The 25538-nt window shown below is 42.7% G+C and overlaps 1 long non-coding RNA gene across 3 annotated transcripts; it reads left to right on the top strand.

Moving 5' to 3' along the window:
- The first annotated feature begins 878 nt into the window (after positions 1-878).
- Positions 879-25481, top strand: LOC139600428 (uncharacterized). 3 transcript variants are annotated; one of them, XR_011682533.1, is made up of 4 exons: positions 879-1261; positions 6932-7032; positions 14971-15066; positions 21017-25481. It is a non-coding gene; the product is annotated as an uncharacterized lncRNA (long non-coding RNA). The 3 variants fall into 3 exon arrangements; XR_011682532.1 differs by lacking the exon at positions 6932-7032; XR_011682531.1 differs by lacking the exons at positions 14971-15066; positions 21017-25481 and having other exon boundaries at positions 6932-7576.
- The last annotated feature ends 57 nt before the right edge of the window (positions 25482-25538 follow it).

Genomic DNA, 25538 nt, shown 5'->3' on the forward strand with positions numbered 1-25538 from the left:
TTACTTCCAATATTCCAGGTTGTTTATAAAGTGGTTGTTAGAGGTTAAGCCCGATCCCCCTGATAACCCCATCCATTCTCTACCCTTGGTTCCTGGGTATGAGCCAGTCCCTTATTCTTCCCTCAACCCTCCCACATGGGGTTCGGCCTCCACATTGGGTAATGCCCCTCTGTAGTGTTCCACCCCTTTTGTCACCCTACCTCTTCTGTTTGCACTCCCTCAAGCTTCTTCTTCTCTACCCCTGACTCCTCTGACCCTGGGACTGGTACACCAGAGCAAAGCCTGCTGAGTGCATGGCAACCCATGCCTTATAGAACTCTCATTCTTTCATGCCCCTATCCTTCTTGTCCTTTGCACTACCCTGGAATGGGATATGGAGCTGACATTGCCAGCATGCTTGGAGGAAGTGTTGGTTTGCTGCATTACTCTATTGCCCCATATCCACCACCAACTCCTCCGCAAGGGCCCAAGATGGCAATGGTGCTTCCATTTTGAAACTTTCCCACTCTGACCCTCTCCTGCCTGAATTCCCTTCCTCTTCTGCCAACCACCATTTTGCTGCATCCTCTGCCCAAGCCAACACGTTACAACAAAACCAAGGTCCTTCCCCTGTCTCCACTTCTTCCACTTTAAGCTCCACTGTGGACCATGACCCTTCCATCTCAGGCCACACCCCTTCTGGGAGAGCCAGAACCATGCCCACCTTGGTTTCTGAAGTGCTGCCTTAAAACATGGCAATGCCTATGCAGCCCAGTTGTCCCTCCTCCTCAGAAAAGGATCTCACGGGTCTGAAGATCTGGAAGGAGGTGGTAAAGGAGGGAAACTGGGAGGTGATTTCTAAGTTTACTGCCTTTCTAGTGCAATACAGAGGGGGGGGGGGCGCAAACTGCGATAGAAGCCACTTGCATATGGGGAGGTGAAAGAGTTATGTGTCACCCTGAGTTTTTAAGATTTTCTAAGCCTTCTGATGTTGACATTCTTGTGGTGAATTTTCTCACACACTTTCTGTAAATAACTCATTGTTTTGCATTCCTTTATGGAGGAGGAGAGAGTTGATGGACTGTTGGTTTGACCAGTGGCATTGGAGAGGTGCCACTGTCACCCTCCAATCCACTGTCACTTTTGGAAAACTATAAATGTTGGAGTCAGAAAATAAACGGCCCTTTTTTCTCTTTCACCTTGAGAACGGTGTGAGCGTGTGTTCTTTTGTGTCCTATAGCGACATTTGGTGACCCTGCCGTGTGTATTGCAGCAGATTGCGGTGAGGTTTCCCCCCCGCCTCTCTTTGGTGCTTTGCCTGCGGTTCTTGGGGTAATGGCGAGCGCTGTGGGTTTTGAGGAGGATCTCCTCCTTTTGGATCTTTGGAGGGGAGTCCTGGAGTGGAAACAGATTTCTGTTTCCTGGGATGATTTTGAGAGATTGTTTCTGTGGGCCCGGGAGCGAGGGTTTCTTTCGGGTCCTGAGAGGGTGTTCTCCAGGGAGGAGTGGTCTCGTGTGGGGACCCGCCTCATGGAGGCCCTTTTTGACGATTGCACGCTAGATGCGGGACCGCTGCTGGTGCAGTGGAAGAGATGTGTGGAGCTTTGGGAGGGGTCTGGCTCTTGTACCCCTCGGAGTTCCCGGGGAAGCTCTTCTGCCTCGGACGTGGAGGAGGGGGAGGTTGAGTTTTTGTCCGATGTGGAGTCCCCCTCCCCGCCTCCGGACGGTGTGCTGGGGGGCGGAGCCCCGTGGGTTTCTGCGGGCTCTGTGGATTCGGCGGGCCGTCCTCGTCCTGCTTCGCCCGGCGTGGGCGGTGGGGTGGGGGACGGGCTGCCTTTTCTTTGTGCCTTTCTGGTTCTTGAGGACCAGCCTCCGCCTCGGCTTGAGTCTGGTTCGGTGACGACCTGGTGTCCTAATTGCGGTGTTTCCGCGAAGTTCCCCCTGGCCACGGCGGGGGCGGGGTCGCCCACCTCCGAGCCGGGCTCATCGGCGGGGGGGGCGACTTCGCCCGTCCCTGGGCCTGCGCAGCCTGCTGGGCATGCGCAGTCGGTGGAAGCACCCGGGGGCGGGATGTCACCTGCCCCTGGGCCGGCGCAGCCCGCTGAGCGTGTGCAGTCGGTGGACGCAGCCGGGGGCGGGGCATCAGTCGGCGTTCTGTCCGGCCCCGCTCCGGTGGGCGGGCAGCCCGCCCCTCTCTGCTCGGTGGGAGCGGTAGCCGCTGGGCCGTCTTGTGGTTTGGGATGGACCCTCATAGGGGGCTTGCCGGGCTCCCTGGTGCCATCCCGCAGCGACGCAGCTGCGCGGACTGCGTCTCTCTCGGCGTCCCGTCCCTCCCCTGTGTCGGGGGTCGGGGGCCCCGCGCCGGTCTCGTCCCGGCCCGCGCCGGATTTGCGGGCCGGGACGGTACCTGCGTCCGCCGGGGCGGCCCCTGCTGGAGCTGTAACACGACAGGGCGCTGGGGTGTTTACCTTTAGCGCACCTGTTGACACGGCCAGCGGGAGGCCGGTGGGTGCCTGGGGCCACGGCACTTCCTCGTCGAATTTGTGGACGCTTCCTGCCTGTCAGGTGACCGTGCGTCCCAGGCATCCCGAACGTTTTTGGCGAGAGGCGAAAACCAAGACTGACGAGATGAATGAGCCTGTTTCCTCGCGGCACCTGCAGGGTCGCGGGGCGGGCTCCTTTGGCTCTGCCGGTGCTGCGGGGGGCCCAGGGCCGAGTGGTGTTGGCCTGGCTCCCAGGCGATTTTCGTCTTTTGCCCCTGTTGGGCCTGAGGACCAGGGAGCGTCAGGTGCGGTGGCTTTGCCAGGGGATCCTCAGGTTTTCCCTGTGCTCAGGGGTGTTGCTCATAACACCCATGAACCCCTTTCATATAAGCTGGAGAAGGAGCTCCGTGAGGCAGTTGCTCAGCATGGTTTGGGGTCCGCTGAGGTTATGCGGACTCTCCGGAGGGTTGATTCAGATAGGCTGAGGCCTTACGATCTCCGTCGTGTGGCATGTTCTCTTTTTGACCCTGTGCAGTATGGTGTCTTTGAAACCAAGTGGGCTCGGTTGGCGGCCCACACGGTGTCGCGGAATGCTACGCTGGGTCCGCAGGACCCCAGGCGTGGGGTTGTCGCTGACATGCTGCTGGGAACAGGGCTTTATGAGAATGTTCAAGGGCAGGTTGGATTTGATCCCCTTGTGCTTGAACAGTGCCACTCGCTGGGCATGGCTGCGATTGTTCAGACCCTGGAAATGGCTGCTCCGAGGCCGCCGTTCCCGACCATTGTCCAGGGGGATGACGAGCCTTTCATGACGTTTGCGGAAAGGCTGATTGCATCCGTGGAGAGGCAGGTGCCTGATCCTGTGGCAAGGAGCGTTACGATTACGAACCTTGTCAAGTGCAATTGCAATGCTGCTTGTAGGAAAGTCATAGTGGCTCTGCCTGGTGATCCTACTGTCTCTGAGAGGATCATGGCGGAGGCCTGTGCGGACATCGTCCCCCAGGATCGGAAGTTGGCTGCCGTGGCTGCCACTGTGCAGCCAGTTTGGGCGGCGCCGCAGGGCAAGTGGCTGCAGCGGGGGATTGCACAGGCTGGCAAGAAGCAGGGGAAGAAAGCGCAGAAGGTGAAGTTCCCCATGTTCTTGTGTGGTCGGTGTGGTAGGCCAAATCATATGTCTGATGTGTGCAAGGCGACTGTTCATGCTAATGGCCAAGCTTTGCCAGGCTCGGGAAACGGCAAGCGGAGCGCGCAGGGGGGACGCGTGCGGACACAAGCTTCTCTCCAGACCCCGGTGCCGATGGAGGTCTCCTTTGCCGGCTTGCAGCCAGCACCCGTGGATCAGCAGGAGTGGATGTCTGCACCGCAGCAACAGTTGTGTTAGAGTCTTCTCAGATATGCAAGGTTCCCCTGGATGCCTTTGGTCCCTTGGGTGGGGGCATGAGTGCTCTCCTTATGGGGAGGTCTAGTGCCACCCTTCAGGGCATCATTGTGCACCTGGGGCTCATCGATGCGGATTTCACGGGGCAGATTTGTGCCATGGTCTCCACACGCCCCCCCCCCCCCCCCCCCCCCCCCCCGTGACGATCCCGAAAGGGATGCGGCTTGCTCAACTTGTGCCTTTCAAGTCCTCTGTTTGCAGGTCAGCTGATCAGTCGCGTGGAGCTGGCGGTTTTGGCTCCACTGGGCCACCTCAAGTTCACTGGACTGCTGTCCTGACCAAGGACCGTCCCGAGATGCTGTGCACCCTGTCTGTTCCTGGTGCAACGCCGCCAGAAGTCCGCGTCCGTGGGCTTCTCGACAGCGGTGCTGATGTCACGGTTCTCTCCCTTGTGACCTGGCCCTCAGAGTGGCCCTTGGATCCAGTGGGGACATCTGTCGCTGGCCTGGGAGGGACGGCGCAATGTTATGTGAGCCAACGGCCTGTGTTGGTCACGAACCCAGAGGGACAGGTGGCCTGGGTTAGGCCTCATGTTACTTCTACTCCTGCCAACCTTTGGGGGAGGGATGTTCTGTCTGCTTGGGGGGTGCGCATTGGGACGGATTTTTGATGGGGGCCACTGCGGTGAAGGGCGCAGAGTGTCCGACGCCTCCTATACGGTGGCTAGTTGACAAACCTGTATGGGAAAAGCAGTGGCCCCTCCCTCAAGAGAAGTTGAATGCCCTTTGGAATCTGGTGCAGGAGCAGTTGGACCAGGGTCATCTGGAGCCTTCCACCAGCCCCTGGAACACCCCTGTCTTCTGCATCAAAAAGAAGTCTGGGAAATGGAGGTTGTTGCAAGACCTCCGAAAGGTTAATGCCGTGATGGAAAGCATGGGAACATTGCAGGCGGGCATGCCATCGCCTACCATGCTTCCTGCAGACTGGCCAGTCCTCATTGTGGATCTGAAGGATTGTTTCTTTACAATTCCTTTGCATCCCGATGACAGACCGAAGTTTGCCTTCTCAGTGCCAGCAATTAACGAGGCTGAGCCTGCACAGAGGTATCAATGGAGGACATTGCCTCAGGGCATGCGCAATTCTCCGGCCATATGCCAGTGGTATGTGGCCCGTGCCTTGTCTGGAGTTCACAGGCAGTTTCCTGATGCACGTCTGTATCATTATATGGACGACATTTTGGTGGCCGTGTCCACCCAGGATGAGCTGCTGAGGATTCAGCCTTGGTTGCTTGATGCTTTGCATGCTCAGGGACTGCAGGTGTCTCCGGAGAAGGTCCAACAGCAACCACCTTGGAAGTATTTGGGGGTCAAAATTCTGGAATGGACGATCCGTCACCAGGAGGTGCAATTTGTGCATCCTGTGAGGACACTGAATGATGTTCAGAAATTGGTGGGTGTCATCACTTGGTTGCGTCCATATTTGGGAGTAACCGATGCGCAGCTGTCTCCTCTGTATGATTTGTTGAAAGGAGACAGTGATCTAAAATCACCTCCCACACTGACCCCTGAGGTGCATAAGGCGTTGGAGGTGGTTCAGCGAGCTGTTTCGGCTTGCCAAGTTTATCGCATTGAACCCTCCGTTGATGTCACTGTGTTCGTCACCACTCCGGATTCGTATCCCACAGGTATCATTGGCCAATGGAGTGACAATTGGTCTGATTCCTTGCACATTTTGGAATGGGTTTTCCTGCCCCATCAGCCGCAGAAGACGGCAACTGCGTTGTTTGAATTGATCGCTCGCTTGATAATCAAATGCCGGCAACGGTGTTTGCAATTGATGGGTGCGGATCCCGCAAAGATCATACTCCCGGTGCAACGGGAGGATTTTGACTGGAGCTTTGCAAACAGTGTGTCCCTGCAGAGTGCTCTGGAAAATTTCTCCGGGCAGATCACTTATCATCTGCCCAGCCATAGGCTACTGCAAATGGCAAAATCCACAAAAATCTCTTTGCGGCCCAAAAATAGCCAGGAACCCGTGCAAGGACCCACTGTCTTCACTGATGGTTCAGGGAGGACTGGGAAGGCCATTGTTACCTAGAGGGATGGATCTGAGTGGCAGGTTCTGGAAGGCCACGAGGATGGGTCAGCCCAGTTGGTTGAACTGAGGGCTGCTGTCATGGCATTTGAAAGATTCTCCCAGGAGCCCTTCAACTTGGTCATAGATTCCGCCTATGTGGCTGACATCGCACAGCGGTTGGGTCATTCGGTCTTGAAGGAGGTCAGTAATCCTGCCTTGTTTCACTTACTGAAGACCTTGTGGTGTGCCATTCAGGCCCGGGTTCATCCATTCTATGTTCTGCATGTGAGGAGTCACACCACTTTGCCGGGCTTTATAGTGGAAGGTAACGCGAGGGCTGACAAGCTGGCTAACCCAGCGTGGGTAGCGCCTCAGCCTGATACACTTGCGCAGGCCAAGGCATCGCATGGGTTTTTCCACCAAAACGCACATACCTGCAGAAGCAGTTTCAGCTGACGCCAGCTGAGGCTCGTGACATTGTTGAGTCATGTGATGACTGCCATGCACTTGCCCTGCCTTTGCCAGCAGGGGTGAACCCCAGAGGCCTTAGGGCCTTGGAGCTTTGGCAGACCGATGTCACCCTGGTTGCCGAGTTTGGCCGGCTCAAGTATGTGCATGTCACTGTGGACACGTTCTCCTCTGCGATGTGGGCTTCGGCTCACACTGGGGAGAAGGCCCGCAATGTCCTTGCCCACTGGAGGCAGGCCTTTGCCGTTTTGGGCATACCTTCTGCGGTGAAAACCGACAATGGTTCTGCTTACGCATTGCAAAAGGTGCGGCAGTTCCTGCAGTTGTGGGGTGTTTCGCACAAGTTTGGAATCCCTCATTCCCCGACTGGTCAAGCTATTGTAGAACGCGCTCATGGTACTCTGAAGTGGGTTCTTCAAAAACAAAAACGGGGAATGCAGGGTGAAACCCCGCACAGTCGGTTGGCAAAAGCTTTGTACACAATCATCTCACTGTGCCACAGACCACAAATAACCCTGTAATTTTGAATCACCATCTCTCGTTGCAGGCTGCGGACGAGGCACATCAGCCTCGAGCAAAGGTTCGGGTGCGGAATTTAGTCACCAAACAGTGGGAAGGTCCCTACGACCTTATCGCTTCGGGGCGCGGGTATGCTTGTGTATCCACAGATACTGGGGTACGCTGGGTACCTTCGAAATGTGTTCGCCCTGACCTGCGACTGCAGAGGCAGAATCCAGCCGATGAGCAAGACGGAGACCATGACCAACCTGAAAGGGGTCAAGCGGGCGGATCATTGAGTGATGACTCAGATGCAGATGACGGGAGTGATCGCTCTGATGATTCGTCCGCAAGTGGACACTGAGCATTGTTCATGTTTTTCCTTTTTACATTGTTCATTTTCTTTTCTTTTTCTTTTTAAATGGAAAAAGGGTGAGATGTCACCCTGAGTTTTTAAGATTTTCTAAGCCTTCTGATGTTGACATTCTTGTGGTGAATTTTCTCACACACTTTCTGTAAATAACTCATTGTTTTGCATTCCTTTATGGAGGAGGAGAGAGTTGATGGACTGTTGGTTTGACCAGTGGCATTGGAGAGGTGCCACTGTCACCCTCCAATCCACTGTCACTTTTGGAAAACTATAAATGTTGGAGTCAGAAAATAAACGGCCCTTTTTTCTCTTTCACCTTGAGAACGGTGTGAGCGTGTGTTCTTTTGTGTCCTATAGCGACAGTTATGCAGTGTGGCCAAAGACTATGGGAGAGGGTCACAATATTTTAATGCAGGCTACCTTCTCTGCACATGCCTTGACACCCCATGACATGTGATATGTGATGACTATGACTATATATTCTGTCCCCCATGGAATACACCCTATAGGAAGGGGGGGTGGAAGAGACAATTGAACCAACTATTGAGTAATTGTGCCAGGGACCTAGCAAGAGCACTACTAGCCATCAACCACTTAGGAAGAGAAGGACCATATAGCCAGCGTGAGGACCAAGCTGAAATCCTCCATGGACAAGTGCTAGAGGACATTTAAAACATGGCCAGAAAAGCACTGATTCAGGTGCCTGATGGTAGTACACCAATTCTAGACTTTGCTGACATAAAACCAGGGCCTGATGAACCATACCTGAAATTTGTGGACAGACTCAAAAACAGGTTGCCAATGAAAGGGACATCATTCTAAAGAAGCTGGTGGTGTCAAATGCATCCCCAGAATGCAAAAAGGCATTGCATGCTCTCCCATTTGAGCCAGAACCATCTTTGACCCAGATGATCGAGACTTGCTATCGGCCTTGGGACACCAGAGCATTTCACTGCCTCACAAGCACAAGCCATTGGACAAGGAATTGCAGAGCCTTAGCCACCATGCAGGTCACCCTACCAAGGACATTCATGTCAAGCCCAAAGACTGTGCTTTGAGTGCAGAAAACCAGATACTTTATAAAAGACTGCCCTCAGTGAGGAGCAAAACCTGCTTCTAACACCTGTGGGTGTAAAGGACATTACAAGAATAGCCAGTATCACCCAAGATAGGGGACCCACAACAGACACCAGTAGGAAACTTCCATTGGAGCATGGGACGACTCCACGTGATGTTACAAATTACCCAGCTATTGATGCCTACCATCATTGAAGGGCAAGTGGCCCAGAGCTTCAGTGCACCATTTCAGGACTCCCGGCAATCATGCCCCCAGGTGCCAAACTGGATGTGGCAAGTACCAAGCCAGTAATGTTAACAGATGTTATGGCCCAAACTATATCTATGGGTCAGCTTGGGCCCAAAGATCGGCTATAAGAACTCCTAATACTAGGTAAATGCAGGTCAACAACTGAAGTATTTTTTGTCCTGCTTCCAGTTTTGTCTGTAATGTCTGGACAAGAAATGGCGGTATTGGTTATGTGTCCCGATCCATCTTGCTTCATCTCCAAAGGACTAACAATTGCTCAGGCAATCCTGCTCCCTACGCATCATCCCTGGTGATGTCAACCAAAATAATTAGTAAAAGTCAGCCTAGATTAACACTCAAACTAAATAACAAGAAGATCACCCTCACAGGACTCATAGATACAGGCACAGATGTGACAGTAATTTCACAATCTCAGTGGCCTCCTGATTGGATGCTAACACCTGCTCCAGGAACATTACTGGTGGTCGGAGGCAACAGTGACAGCCTGAAGAGTGTGCAGCTCATCAAATCTCAGGTACCCAAAGGCTGCATTGCTACCACCAGACCCTTCGTAGCGAGACCCCCCAAAATTCCATGGGGAAGGGAAATTCTATCTCAATGGGGGATGAGGCTAGCAATGGGTTTTTAATTGGAGGCATTGAGCAGCATGACACCCCTAAGTTAACTTGGAAAACTGACAAACCCATATGCATAAATCAATGGCCCCTACCCGCGGAAAAGCTTGTCATGCTCGAGTCTCTAGTCCAAGAGCAAGTCCAAAAATGACACATCACTCCCACCATGCCCGTGGAACACACCCATCTTTGTGATCCAAAAGTGTGACAGTGACAAGTGGCATCTCTTTCAAGACATATGGAAGATCAATGATGCAATAGAGGACATAGGCATTTAACAACCTGGCTTACCGTCCCCTGCAATGATTCCCAAAGATTGGAAATTGACTGTCATTGACTTTTTTCATATCCCTCTCCAACCTGATGATGGTCCACGGTTTGCATTCTTCATTCCCAGTATCAATCGGCAAGATTTGCTTCAGTGAAACTACTGGACAGTGTTGCGCCAGGGCATGAAAAATTGTCCAACCATCTGTCAGTGGTTTGTAGCCAAAGTTTTAATGCCTGTTTGCAAAGAACATATGCAAGCTATCATTTACCGCTACATGGACGACATCTTCATTGCAGCATAAACTGAATCAACACTAGATGTTGCACTACAACCTACTATCACAGCTGTCCAACAAGCAGGGCTCACCATTGCAGGCTCACCATTGCAATACAACAAACATTGCCTTGGAGATACTTGGGATTTAATATCCTCTCCCAGACCATCCAACCACAACCAATACAATCAAATAATCCAGAGATGCTCTATGACCTATAAAAGTTGCTTGAGACTGTCAGTTGGGTTAGGCCTTTGCTTGGAATGACAAATGGAGATTTGGCGCCATTATTTAATCAGCTAGAAGGAGACAGATCTGAATTCACCCACACACCTGACCAATGAAGTAAAAGAGGCTTTAGAAAACGTGTCTCAAGCCATTTCAACTTGACAGACTCATTGAATGGATCCCAATTTGTAATTCTTGTTAGCCATTCAATGTGAGAAATGGATTAGTAAAGGATTCTTAAAACCTGACGGAAAGCTCACACAGTCTTGTACATCTGTATGCGAACTCTGAGATAAAGTGTGCTGACTTAGGAAGGCCATGGAATAGAGATGATAGTATTGAGAGAGAGATTTAACTAGAAACAAGTTTCAAAAGCTGGCCTTGCAAAAAGACCAGATATTTTAGAATATTAGAACTGTGAACGATGCATTTTAACAAGATCATATGGGTATAATAATAGGTGATTGGTGTTAGAAGTATTAGCAGCATTATGCGGCAAAAGTTAATAGGCTGAAAAACATTTATAAGACATTGTAACAAGAGAATAGGTTGGCTTCTGATAAAATGGCACTGAGTTTTACATCTTTTATGTCTCACCCTTCTATGAGACTGATAATGAAATAAAATCTTTCAAAACACCTCTCAGTTGCCCCATCTCTGTAGAGCTGTGATTTTCCAACACTCCCAGACCATACAACCAAAACCAAAACAGTCAAACAACAATCCAGAGATGCTCCATGACCTACCAAAGTTGCTTGAAACCGTCAATTGGGTTAAGACTTTGCTTGGAATTACAAATAGAGGTTTGGCACCATTATTAAACTGCTAGGAAACACAGACCTGAATTCACCAAGACACCTGACCAATGAAGTGAAAAATGCTTTAGAAAACATGTCTCAAGCCATTTCAACTCGACAGGCTCATCAAATGGATACCAATTCTTGTTAGCCATTCTAGGAAAGGAACTCCAACTTTATGCCTTAATTTTTCAGTGAGATCCTGGTTTACCTGACCCTTTATAAATCTTAAGATGAATTTGCTTACCACACAAACTGGGGAAAACGTTTTCTACAAAATCAGATAATGACCCAACTTGTTATAAGAGCTCAGTCACATCCAAATCTTCTTTCAAAGATTTTTCTATAGTATTTTGAAAGAAATTGAAATTGCGTAGACCCTTTTTATTCTCTCTCTCCCCCTCCCCTTTCCTTTTCCATTTTTCTTTCTTCTGCTCTGTATTTTCTAGCCCTTTTTAGTAGGATGATTCATTTTTTTTCATGTTTTGTTTCTCATTATCACTAAACAGTTCTCAGATACAATGTTTGTCTCAGTTCACCTAATTTCATTCCTGACCATCTATTTTTAAAAGAACTGCTTGCAGTTCCCCACAGTGGAATGCAATAGCTGGTTCCAGCTAAGGCTTACTAATTTTTTCAGGAAATCATCTCTAATTTTAGTGAATCAACTGACAGATTCAAGTAACATGTTTAATATTAAACCAGAAAACTTCATCCTGTGAACAGAATATAGGTAACATATTAGTCTTGTGTGAGGAGAGATAGGCTACAATTGAGTTACAGGCTGTGGGACGCATCTGCAGAATGCCATGGCACCACAAAGAAACTTGTCTCTGCCTGACTTGGGGGGAACATGGTGCCATGTGGCAGAACCCTGCAGAGAGGAGCTTGGTGGAAGCTGACAGGCCCCTGAACAGTGCGTGATCACCCCATATAAGAACATAAAGAAAGTGTGTTGCTGACATTGTGATGTGTGATAGGTGAGAATTACCATATAAAGAAATATTGAGTCTTAAAGGACTGTACAAAACCAGCTTGTTTCTTTGAATAAAGGATTCAGATTCTTTGCCAGTCTGACTCAATGCCTCTGTTGTTCACAGTCTTGTACTTCGATTTTTAGCCTAACTTCAAGTGTTCCTGGGAAAAACAATATACTTGAAGGATATCTGGTGTATCTAATCAAAATCATGTGTCATTTAAAATCTATGAATACCGGGAAACCTATGCTAGAATTTGTCCATGTTATTTATTAGATGTTAGAAGAAGAATAATCTATTCTGGAGTGTGTTGCTATCTAAGAAATTCCTTCTTTATTGTATAAATTTTCTTGCATAGAATTATTTTATTTAACTTTACCAAGTGCAGTTCTAAACTTTAAAAGTGAACAACCTCTCTCAAGACAATGGTAATGCAATCAGGAGAAACAGAAAGAAAATAAATGGCTTATAAAGAATTGAATTTTCATTTTATGTCTAAATTCCACCACATATACAAAATGTGCATCTCAATCATATCAGTCTAACATATCAACACCACAGCTAACACAAACACACTGAGATAATGGACGGATTTATAAATATAAATAGGCAATTACAGTACTATTCCACTGGATCATATAACTATAACATTCTTAATCAAAGCATTTGGCATGACAACAAAAAATATAAAAGAACCTGTAATACATTCTATGAAAAAAATTACAGCATTTGAAACAGGTATTTTTAATAATTTAGTCGTGACACTGATGAACTGCAAGGTTTTATGTTTCTTCGTATGTTAACATGAAGCATTATTTACAATCAATGGAGGAAACTAATGAAAGTGTTGAAATAGCACAAGTATATTAGTGTGAAAAACTATCATAGGGACCCATAAACTCTGTTTTATCTTGTGAAAAGCTGTGGGAATCCTTAAAATTAGAGGATTTTGGGAAAGTTGCAGAAGGCAGGCCTTAGAGACAGCAGAACTGTGATTGGAGCTAAGTAGTAGCCATAAGATTTGTCAGCAGAAAAATTATATACAAATTAAAAAAATAAGGACAAATAGAACAATGGTCCGTGTATTAATACTTGTCTAGAATAACTCCCTAAGCTACAGAAAAGTATATCTAGTGAGATACTAGGAAGTTCTAAGCTTAATAATGGAGCTCTGTGCATTTTGTTTTAAGGCTCACAAGCAGGTATTGTATTCAAAATAAGCAAGAATTGTTTTGACCAAAGGTAGGTGTGCTTGTAGTGGTTGGATAGAACTACAGTCATTTTGCTTTCACTTTGTGTGATTAGTCAAAAAAACTTTTAAAATAAGTTGTAACATTAAGGTTATTGTCTGCAGCTTGGGATGTGAGCTGCTGGCATCTTCCCATCGTCATAAACATGTAATGAGAATGATCCTAGAGAATAAACAGCTTGAGACACGTTCCTCAGCAGTCCCATCCTGTTCATGATTTGTACATAGACAATAAACATAGACAATAAATGGTTCTCCTCAGTGAGGAGGCCTAAATGAATATAAAAAATTTTAAAAAAGACCATTTCATAAGATTTCACTTCTTACTTTCCATCTTATATTGCAGGAGCAAGAAAAGACCTGGCCCTGCTCTGGCTTGTTGCAGTATTGTCATAGATACACCAGCATGGTCCATCACTTCCACCAATAAATAAACAAGATTCTCAAAGACTGCTTGGCAGGATTTACTAGCTTTGTAGTATTGTTAGCTTCACAGATCTTTAAATAAGTAAATGCTTTTTAGCTTAAGAATAATATTCAGGGCTGCACTGAGCATGCATATATCATATCGCAGAATCACAGAATCACAGGACTGGAATGTATGTATTTTCCATTGGAAAAATCAAAGGGTAAAACTGCTACAAATCTTTACTCTCACCACTTTTAAAGTCAGTTAATATTTTAATTTTCTTTTTCAGAGGGCATTTGTAAATTACACAAGTGATCATTCTATTATGTAGTAAGGAAATTGATATAGTCACCTGCTAAATGCTACAACAAATGAGTATCATTACATACCTGAGAAATAAAATGCAATTTGTCCCTTAATTAGAAAAGAGGTTCTTTTAATGTGACACCTCAGTGTTTGGTGGTATTGTCAAAGGTGTTACTGAAACAAAATCCTCTCTCAACACAAAGACCATAAAGATGAAATTCAATCTGAATAACCAGCCCACATGTCAACAGCTACAAAATTTTTAATTCTAAAAAATCAGCATTTATATTGATGAAGAGATGTAGACAAAAGCCCCAAGCTTCTGTTTCAAGATGTAAAAGCACAGATAATTAGGAATGCTCTATTTAGTACTTTTTGTTTTCCCTCCTCAGTGACTTCATTACTAATGTTCAAAACCTGTACTGAATTCATCTGTTGCCTGGAGAAGTCATAAACTGCTGTACCTGTTCTTTTATTTTTGGAGCTCAAAGGTGTTTGATTTCAGTAAGAGCTAGAGAATATTTCAAGGATCTGGCCCAAAGTACCTTATAATCAAGCACAGGTATTTTCCTGCTGAGTTCAGGACTGTCCAACACCTCCACCAAGGATGGGCACCAAGTTTCTAGCAAGCAGACTTCTTCTCAGTATATGAAATTTGATTTGACAAATATTTTGCCATTGGCACTCAACTGTTACAGCATTTACTGAAAGCAAGTAGCAGTAAGACATGAGCTCAGTGAAAGTAGATTGCTATAATGAAAGGCTGTTTGTGAATCTGGGTGTTTGTTTTTACTGGTTGGGCTTTGCTACTTAAGAGGTGGCATCTCAAGTCCCATGTCTTGTGTGTGACAAGCCATATGAGCTCCTACAGGCATTGGCATCTTTCCTGTTCTTAGAAAGCAATTAGCACACTGGAATGCTCAAGGAAATAAAAAATGACAACAATTAGTGCTATCTTCTCTTTTATCAGTAACTCTCCAATATGAGAGAAGTCACAATGCAGTTATACCTCTAAGGATTACCAGTGCAAGAAAAAGCTCTGGGGACATACTCAGCTGTTGCAGGCCTTGGTTCTGAAAAATACAAATATCTTGTGTCGCTAATTTATGTGTTTAAACATTTGAAGCTCCATTTCAGGGGAAAAAAAAAAATTGTGAAGGCAGCCAGAGAGCCAGGTGTACTTGCAGATAAAAACAGCAGCAAGTATTGATTTGCTATTTTTCTCCCAAATTAGAGCTGAAATCCTTACTTTTTTTTTTTTTAAAGGGAAAGAAAAGAACAGAAGAAAAAAGATCACTGCCACTATGCCTTCTAAGAGAGAACAAAGTATAAAGATACACCTCAGAAATCAGCCTTTTTAAGGTAATAGACTACTACTTTTAAGGCCTAATCACAGGTACTATTTCCATCCTTTGCAAAAGAACACTACAGTTGGTGATCAGGCACCACTCCTTCTCCCTCAGACAGCATGTATGGTCTGCAAAGCTATGCTTCAAACTATGCATCCTGTACTGAGAGAGTTAATTTAAATTTGATAACAAATAGCTCTGCTTTTGGAATGAATGTGGCCTGGCAACTTCAACTGAGAACCATTTATAGGGCCTCAATTCTGAATGCAACCTCGTTGCGAAATAGTTTCACGTATCTGACCCAAGGCCTGTGAGGCTGTTGCCATGAAATAAAACTGTACATAGGCACTGGTTTATTTCTGTGGAACCTTCTTGTTTCTCTATTCCCCTGCCCCAGGTATACACATAAAAAGACCACACAAAATTGCTTATTCTGGACTGGAATTTTGCATTTCTTTAATAATCTCATCCACTATCATCTAAATAAAAATTTAACACACCTTATTTTTGTATCAACATTTAACCTGCATGCTCAGGTTTTATTTTTTTAGGAATTCCAGCCAATCTGCCTGGCTACTTTGATCAAAATTGCCACTTGAAACCAATGAGGAAAACAATGGTTTAAACACCCACACCATTTCATTTAACTTTTTCCTCTCTCCCCCAAAATGGCTGCTTTGTCTGCGCACGCACACCAATAGCAAATGTCCCTCTATTATTGTACAACCAATTTGATGTGTCAAGTATTCATATGCTAATGGGGGTAAAATTTCTCCATTTTTCACAGATAAATGGCAAGAATTGCTACAGACAGTGAAACACAAGAATAAACAGCTTTTATTTCAGATGTGATAAATTACTTTTCATTCAAATAACATGCCACACATGCTACTGATTATTATTAATTGTTTCTATTAATTGCAAGTTAGCCTTCTGTTTTTCTGTAAGAATGGTTAGAAAATGTTTAGCAGATATAGCTAGAGTTGATGAAAATAATTTAATTTCCTTATTTTGCTTTGAACTTTCATGATGCAAAGATAATTTTTATTCAGTGTTCACTGGTTATGAAAGTTTTTGGGTATAATAATTTTTCCCTGTGAAGCATATATAATTTTTTAAAGTGCAATAGATGAGGTTTCGAAACTTGGCTATTTCCCTTTACGTGTCAACAAAATATGCTATAGTATGGATGCCTAAAATCCATTACTTTGAAATAATCCTGGCAAAGGATTCCCTACATATAGCACAAAGCATGAAGAAAGAAAATAGTACCCAACATCTTTTTATTCTGTTGAAAGATCAATATCTATTCAGAACCCCAAAAATTATAATTTAATTATAATTATATAAATTATTATTTGTAAATTATAATTAATTATAATTTATAATTTGTATCTTACACCTGGAGTAAAAAAGTAAAATTTGTATTTTATAACTGGAATAAAATACAGCCTCAACTGTTTTTAGAGTCTGTATTTTATAAATATAGAAAAAAATATTTGGCATGGGAAAAAACCAAACATGTTTGTTAAGCAAAGACTATTCTTTAAAATCATAAATATTGGTTTGCATTTTTACAATTAAATATATGTGGGTTTATGTAATATAGTGAAGGATTACATCTGTGTCCTTGATTTGGACATGAAAATACATTTATATAATTATGTTGTTCCACAGTCAATCCATAAATGTAAGGAAATTCTGAGTTAAACACAAGTGAGAGTCCAGATGAACATCCTTAATTTAATTAGCCACTGTCAGAAACCTGTGCCACCCTACTGAAGTCCATTCTAAGTCAGTGTACCCTGCCCCAGCCCAGAGACAAGAGTATGGTCACCTGCAAATAAATGACATGCCTAGGAGCTGTGTATGTTGGGAATTTTCCTTGCCTAGGAGCTTTGTGTGTTGGGAGGTAGAAGGTAAAATATCAATTCCAGCTAAATGTTCACAACATTAGGTCACTGAAGACATAGAATAAGGAATTAGGCAATGCAGAAAATAAGGTCCTTTTATATGCCATCAGATAATTTATAACATGTCACTCTGTGTGTTTATGGAATAATTTTAATCAAAGACTAACTTTACATTGGATCATTTCTTTGTAATACAAAACAGTGTGAAATCCTACCAATTCATAACAAGCAACTGTTTGCTGGGAGTTTGTGCAGTAAAACTTCATTTAAAAATACATGAAATATTTAAAATAAGAAATACATTTCTTATTTTAAATATACTTTATTAAGATTGCACTAATCTTGAGGATCAGGCACTTCATAAAAGAAATTATGGACAGGAGTTGGTCAATGTGGTAACTGAAGAGGGATATTTCATGTCATACTTCAGGCAAAAGCATTAAACTGACAATCATGAAAACTGCAAAATTACAAGAGAAATGAGGATGAAAGCCTTTGCTGATCAGTTGACATGTAAGCCGCTCCTTTTCTGCTTCATAACAAAGCAATCCTCACAAAAGATCATTGCCTAGGCAGAACCCTCAAAATTAAATATGTATTTGTGGAGAGATGCCTCCATGTACTTTTAGCCTTCCAGAAGTACAGACTCTCAGAGTAAGCTCTCCTGTTCTGCCTGCCCACAACTGGACTTTTTATAAATACTTTGGTGCTGCTGATATCCTCCAGGTGTTACCCAAAAAGAGTAATTTTCTGCAACTTCCCTTTATAAAGCAATTGTGCTGATGTAATAGGATGTCAGACTGAGAAACTAATTAACCAGACCACTCCTAATTTCCTCTGAGAAATTTTACAGGTGTCTGAAACCACAATGGTCAGAGCACAAAGAAATGTCATAATGTCAGGAAATGTGAGGAAAGGAATAAGAGAAAAGGACATTTGGAATTTTGGTGTCTGACCATGTTCCAAGCAGCAGCTGCAGAGCTATCTACACTGCCCTCAGGGTGTAGATATGACTCATTTTTTCATTCCATGCTCTTGCAGTCAAGCTTATTAAAGGGCCTGGTTCTGCAAATACTTTCGCACTTGCTTGACTTTGAGTATGCAAGCAATTTTATTGGGGTAGGTATCTAGTAGGTACTGTAGGTAATTAATTTGGGGAGCAACAAGATTGCCAACATTTTGAGACTAATACGAGAACAAGAATGAAAATCCTAAAGCCTTAAAACTATGTTGAAAACTGCTTTTCAGCATTTGGAGTTTGGTTCCCAGCTGGGGTTAAAAGAAGAACAGTTACAAATGGATTTTTAAACTCATGCTGAAACTTTTTATTTTATTAAGATGTAAGCATTAACAGTAATGCTTACAGTAAAAGCAGTAACTAGTGATACGAATACCATGGATAATATTTTTTTTCTGGAACTGGTGAGGGATCAGCTCTAATTATTAGGTAACAATTAAACAAAGTAGCACATGCAAGAAAATATTTTAAAATCATTAAATTTTAATTAAAACTTCAATTAGCTATTACATAACAACATGAAATACCATAAATTCAAATTTTCCAATTTACTATGTAAGATTAATTAACAGCTTCCATTTTTCTTAACTTTTTTTTCTGCTAGTAACTTCTTGTTATCTATTCAAATGCACTTTCACACGGTCCATAGGTTTGAACTCTCAGTTCTCTGTGTTCAAATTCCTGCTTCATTGCAATTAGCCTCTTATTGAAAATATGCAAATGTGCACTTTATTTCCAAATACAGCAGTTGTCTTCTATTCTAAATCTTTTTATCTCTTCACATTCAAGGAAAAATTTGTTGGCTGTTGGGACTACCTTTTAAAAGGAATAGTTTAATATGTTATATTGAACATGAAACAGTGGCTATGAGGTATCTTGAGTCATCTCTATGAGCTATTTGATCTCCCATATTTAACTAATGTATATGAAAACCAAGCAAAGTGATCTGTGTTCATGTAACAACACTCTGTCCTCAGCAACAATATTTTTGTTAAAAGTAAGGTCTCAATTAAAAGGAAATAAATTGAGACCAAAGTGTACCAAAAGACAGGTAATGGACTGCAGCCTTTAGGCCTTCATTCTTTTTTCAAAAAGGTGCTGGTTCTGCGTGTCAATTACAAAACATGAGAAACTTACCTTGGAAGTAAAAGTTTCCACTCATTGCTAAATACAAAAAAGGAAAAATACAAGAAAGACATATGGTGTTGGATGGCCTTAGAGAGTCTTTCACCTGAATTCAGATTTTATAAACCATACATCTAATAAAACAAGAACCAAAGTTTTCAGCTAACTTCAGACATAGTAATGCCACATGTGACAAGAAAAAAAATGAAAGACGGGATGTTAGAATGGGAAATGAGAAACACTGAACCTCTGGGTCTCCCCAGGAGAAATCATTCTCCTTGAAATGTGACCACTGTTAGCATCTCCCCCACTGCTCTGTAAGTGAGGAGAGAAGACAAAGGACTCTGGCATGATTCAATGTGAATCAAGCAAAGGCCATTTATTGTGCTTCTAAACATTGTTTATATTTAGTTCTTATCTTGGTCTACACAATCAAGCATTGTTTCATTGGTAGCTCCACTTTGTCCACATGTCTCTTGATTGGCTCTGCTTTGTCCATGAGGCAAACATACATCTTTTTCTTAATCTAATTAGTAGATGCTGTAAGTGTCATTTTACTCAGGTTGACACCCCTATGTTTGTCAGCAACTTTTCTACTTCTTTCTTCTTGCAACATCAGCTTTTTTATCCACAAAAATGACCTCGTTCCTTAGTTCCAGAAGATTAGGCCAGTTCATTTAGTACATGACTGTGGGATCTCAGCACATCGTTCCCGATGTCCAGAGATGCCAGGAGAACCCTTGGGGGTCTCGAAAACCCTGGAATGTTGCCAAGAGTGTTTGGTGGCTTGATTTTGATCCATCCACAGAAGTAACAAGAGTTTGAGGACAAGAGAATCACTTTAGAGTACAAGGTGTAAAAGAGACACAATTAGAGGGTGAGATATAGACTTTAAGGTTTTTGGTACAGGGGGGTTATGGAGACAAGATGGAGGGATCGGGGCGTGTCTTGTCCTTCTTCTTTCTTCTTCTTGTCCTCCATCTCCTGTGATGATGTTGGCACTTAGAGATTGGTTTATGGTGAAGGTGCACTTGCTAACATGGGCGAAAAGCATTGGGAAATAAAGGTAAATATTGTATACGTAGGTTTTAGTATAAAAAGACATGACCACCCCGTGGGTGGTCAGAGAGTGCCTGTGACTGCTTGCAGATCAGACCTCTGTTGGGCAGACAGAAAAATTTTGTAGATAAGAAATAATAAACAACCTGAAGACCGAAAGCTGAAGAGTCCAGACTCGTCCTTTGCATCGTGTGCCACCCAAGAACCACCCTACCCGTGTCGGGGCAGAGACAGACAGCCGGACCCGACACATGACCACTGTCCTGTAAATATGATCCTACCCTGTAGCATGTAAGGATGCTACCTGAATGATAGGTAAGTTCTCTTAGATTACTTGTATTCACCTTTAATTTTGTAAGCAAAGATCTTTGGCATACTTTTGAATAACAAGAAAACTAACAAAAAACCCAGTGCACTACTTTCCTGAAGGCCAGACATGAAAGGGGCGAACTTATGATTCTAGACTTTTAATATTGCTTTTTCCTAAGCAACAGGAAATAGTGCTAAATTGTACTTCTCAGTATTTCTCCAGCATGTAAAACCATTGGTGTAATATTTATAAATTACTGGCAAAATTATTAACTTGGTCTTTCCAAGTGAAAATATGAACAATCTAAAGTAATTTTCCTCAATTTCTTCTAAACAGTATTTACACTGTGGCTTTAGAAAATTAGTTTGGATGCTTTAAATCAACTCTATAGATATTTAACTCTTTTCATTGACTGCAGAATCAAAATACTGCCATGTTAGGTGTGTTGATTTATGTCTGAACCTCATGTTGTATGAGGCCTTTTCTTCAGAATCTACCAGCAGTGTACCCCAATAATTCTGTCTCTTTTTTTATTTAGTAGATTTAAATCCAAAATTCAGATGACCACAACAACCAGGACATATAGTATCTACTTGAGATACAGACCTCAGTGAGGATCTGGAGCCTGACCCTAAGAGGTGGGTGGACCTAATCTGCTGTAATGATTTGGGACCCATTCTTAACCCGTTTCACAACCCACAGTAGATTTTTTGTACTTCAGTCATCTCAAGCTTGGTGCCACTGGAAAGGCTTGTGGTATGTACCTTCTGTAACCCACCAGGAAAATGTCTCCAAGGGTACCATTTGGTGAGACTCAAAATAATTAGTTTCATTTTCTGTTTGCACTTGCACTGCAGCTGCTGGAAGAATGGTAGCACAACTTACCTAAGATTGAGACTGGCCATCAGCACTTGCTTGGCAAGTGCTCTTACTATAGATAGTAATAGGTTGCTTTTCAACCAGTTACTAGAGTCTTGTTATTGGAGATGAGTAACTAAAAATGTGTATATAGCATGTTCATATGGGAAGTGCAATATTCCTTTTTTAATGACTATAAGTGAAACTATTTTGTGTGTGTGCCTGATTTAGCTCATTGATTATTCTTATAATGTGCTTTACTGTGTTTCCATGATGTTTTTTTTTTTTAAAGAAAGAAAAATACCCCCCCTGTTTGATGATTTAGAATTTCATCTTTTGCTTAGAAGCTGCTGGTGCTGTTGGAGTACACGGGTCCTAGGCGACAACTGTTACAGATCATCCTCAAATGAATGAAACTTGGGACTGTGCAAGGTGTATCTTGCAACAGCAGGTATACCTGCCAGGTCACTCCTCAACAAAGTCCTCATTTATTTTTATTTACTCAATACAAGTAACATTTTTGCACAAGATGTCTCAATATTTGCTGTATATATTATGAAAAGCTTTTGCCAAACACATCTGTTCTGTCACATTATCAAGTTGCTCTCCTCTCAGTCAAAAATGATGAAATTTCCAACTTAAACATCACATAGTTGAGGGTCTCCTCCTGGGAGGAAGCAGACACTTTGCCCATAGATTGTCCAGGAGTGATTGCAATATGCAATTAATACTGCTGCCATGAAAAAGGCCATAATTAAGCAACAAAGTCAGAATTCCATTAAAATAATTGCAGAACCTCACTCCTTTTATAGTGGTGTTGTGACAATTCTGGTATAGGAAATACATCCAATATAATCTGAGTATGTAATTTTAGGTTGTAAAGACTAATTTCAAAGAAGAAAATCAGAACTTTTTTCCCCTAATCTTCTCCTAAGCTTCATCTTATAATATTTCCTGCATTGTATTCATACCTGAATTTTATTATTTCTGTATTTAGATCCATTTCTTTGTTCATATTCATGGGTGGCAATGGAAGATCAAAAGGTGAATATTTTGAAATACTCATTTTTCTTGCTGCTGACAAATGGAGTCTTTAGCAGACTGCAGTATGATGTAAATTTCATGAGCCAATTCGTCCCATCAGAGTAGTTTGAATCTAGCCTAATCTAATCTAAGCTAAAGCATCCCACATAGCTTCATTTGTTCTCTACTGGCAGAAAACCTTAATGCTTACAAGGACAGTCAATGTACAATACGCTTCAAAAAAAAAAACCCAACATGGTTAGTATAATGGTTAATATAATGGTTAGTATAATGGAATCTCTGAGAGCATGACACCATAACTAAAGATATTAATGCATTTATGAAGTGGTGGTAGTTCTTCATCTATGCATAATTTTATGACCCAAATTGTTACCAGACACTTGAGTGCTGTAGAGAGAGGGGAAGGAAAGAAAGAAGGAAAATAATGTCATTTTGCTCTATTTATCTTGATCTACTTTTATTTTTCTTATATATACAGAATGTACATTTTCCTAGCTATAGAATATCAACTCTGCAAATTCTGGATGGAAAAATAATTTCCCATTTTTATTTAGTTCCCATGCAATAATATTCACTGTATAAGGTCTGGAGCTGAGACCAAAACATTCAGGAATTCTGGAAGGACCAGAAAGGTAGATGGAGAAAATCCTTTCCAGCAACATCTCCATGACATGTTTTGCTGCCACTATGTAGAATGTTCAGCCTCTGAAAACAGAGAATAGTACATACAGTGCAATGATATCACACCGGGTACTTGCAGATGAAAAAAAAAGAAGAGATTTTCAGCACTGTCATCCTTGTTATGACCCACTTCCATGAAAAAGGAATCAGGATAAACCAACAAAAAAGTGAATTACTAAGTTTCACAGGAAGTCTGTGTAATGTTTTTAATCTTATTTCTTCAGTTTCAGAAAACCACATAATTGTAGTTCTTCATGTATCTATAAAACTGCACAGTTGTCTTTAAACAATCATTTTGAAATTGAATCTTCCTTTTCATTGGAAATATCAATTCTGCTGCTCACTACACAATTGTCATGGTTAAATGACAGAAGGAATAACCTGGAAAAATTGAGTGATTCTTTGCTTCAGCTGACAGTGCACCTTTGCTATTGAAAATCTAGATTTTATCTTCCTGAAAAAATCACATTTTTCTACTACAGGCAATCTAGAAATGGAGCTCCTGAGTCTACCCTGGCTGAACGCTTCCATTATGCAACCTATGGCTTAAATTTGATTTGCTAAGCTTCTCTGCAGTTACATTTTATTTTCCTTTAAATCTTTTCTTTATCCAGCTGGTGTACATATGATATTAAATTAATATAGAAAATTATGTTGCTATCTCTGCTATTTTGTATATATATATGTCCAAAGAAAAGTAATGCATGTCAACTCTAACAAAAGACCTGTCCCTGAAAAAACTGTGTTTCACCAGATAAGTTCTCCTGGTCCCTGGCATTTTGTGGGATGCACTACTCCTTTTAGGTGGTATTGGAAAAAGGAAATAAAAATATATGTCATACATTTGTGAGGCAAAAAGACAACTCTTTCCTTCCAAGAAGATTCATAATTATTCCAGATTACGTGTTTCCTACTTCACTTTATTCTCTGGTCAAAATACCCCTCATCTTGCTGGATTAAATTTCAGAGATGTGTTTACTTACCTGTGTAGTGATATCACTTTGTTTCATGAGCTCAATAGGAATGGAAACACTGATTCCTGAAGTGAGAGGAGAGATGTAGATGTGCTGGGGATGGGGACAACATGCATTCCCGACTTTTGGACTGCATCTGGAGCTAAATTGTCCTTATTGTTTCCTTCAGCATGGCCAACTGATGTTAAATGTTTCCAGTAACCTGACACTACCGTAAGTGCAATTATCCCATGGCAGCAGGATTTATCCCCTGGTCTGCACATGGCCAGGGAATGCAAGGTGATCTCTGTGCCAGACTTGAGCTGTGATTTAGTGGAAGATTACAATGTATGACCTATCCATATTGATCATATTCATATAGATTTTAACTAAGAGCCTGATTTGTGATTTGCCCGACTCTCATGATTTGGCTGGCTTTGGACAATATTTCAGGCACTATAGAAAGAAGTGCAATTCTGGAAACCAAGTGACTGTATGAAAATAAGAACTTTGGAAATTACCAGAAGAGACAACCCTTTTTTTATCTTAAAAAAAAGGGTTTCTAGTCTTTATGGTTGCAAGGAAGAGCTGGATAATGTACCCAGATACAGTCTAGTAACTTGAACTCTAGATAGAAAAAAATTGAATTATATTTTTAATTCTAAATTAATCTTTAAGATCTTATAATAAGGAATTAAGAGATAATTGATTCCTGAATTTCAAAGTATCCATTACCACTATTGGCATGTTTTCTCCACTTCACAATTTTCCAGAGACTACAAGAGGATTTGAAGAATCTGCTGCAGATTTTCAATAAAAACTTCTCCAGTCAGTGGAGAAAGATGACCCAGTTTTAAGTGTGTCCTTGCTCTGAAGCACCTCCCATATCCAGGGCACAGACAAAACCAACAAAGGCCATATAACAAACAAACAAACAAACAAATAAACAATAAATAAATAAACACACAGCCACTCCCAAAGTTATAATTCTGAAAAGAGTGGGAAAACCCAATATTTCAGATTGGGTTTACTTGTTTTAAAGCACTTCTATGCACATATTGTCATGGATGAACCAGCAGAAGACAGATATCTTTATAGCCTCCAGAGAGAGGATGGTATTGACTCTTAAGAATGTCACAGGCATCCTTTCATGAAAATCCTTTCCTTAGGATTTTTTCTTCCTAAGAAGCTGAGAGGCCTCAGGAACAAAATGTAAACAATGGCTATCTGCTGCTGTGGAATGCAACAGGTGGATCTTTGACTGGCCCATCTTGGATGTTTATAATTAATGGCTAATCACAGCCCAGCTGGCTCAGACAGAGAGTCTGGGACAGCTGCCTTTGTTATCATTCTTTCTTTTCTATTCTTAGCCTAGCTTTCTGATGAAACTTTTTCTTATATTCTTTTAGTATAGTTTTAATGTAATATATATCATAAAATAATAAATCAAGCCTTCTGAAATATGGAGTCAGATCTCCCTCTCTTTCTTCAACATAAGACCCCTGTGAACACCGTCACATAAGA

This window comes from Agelaius tricolor, unplaced genomic scaffold (genome assembly GCF_023055355.1).
Source record: "Agelaius tricolor isolate 1412-34295 unplaced genomic scaffold, bAgeTri1.0.p SCAF_27, whole genome shotgun sequence".
NCBI lineage: Eukaryota > Metazoa > Chordata > Aves > Passeriformes > Icteridae > Agelaius > Agelaius tricolor.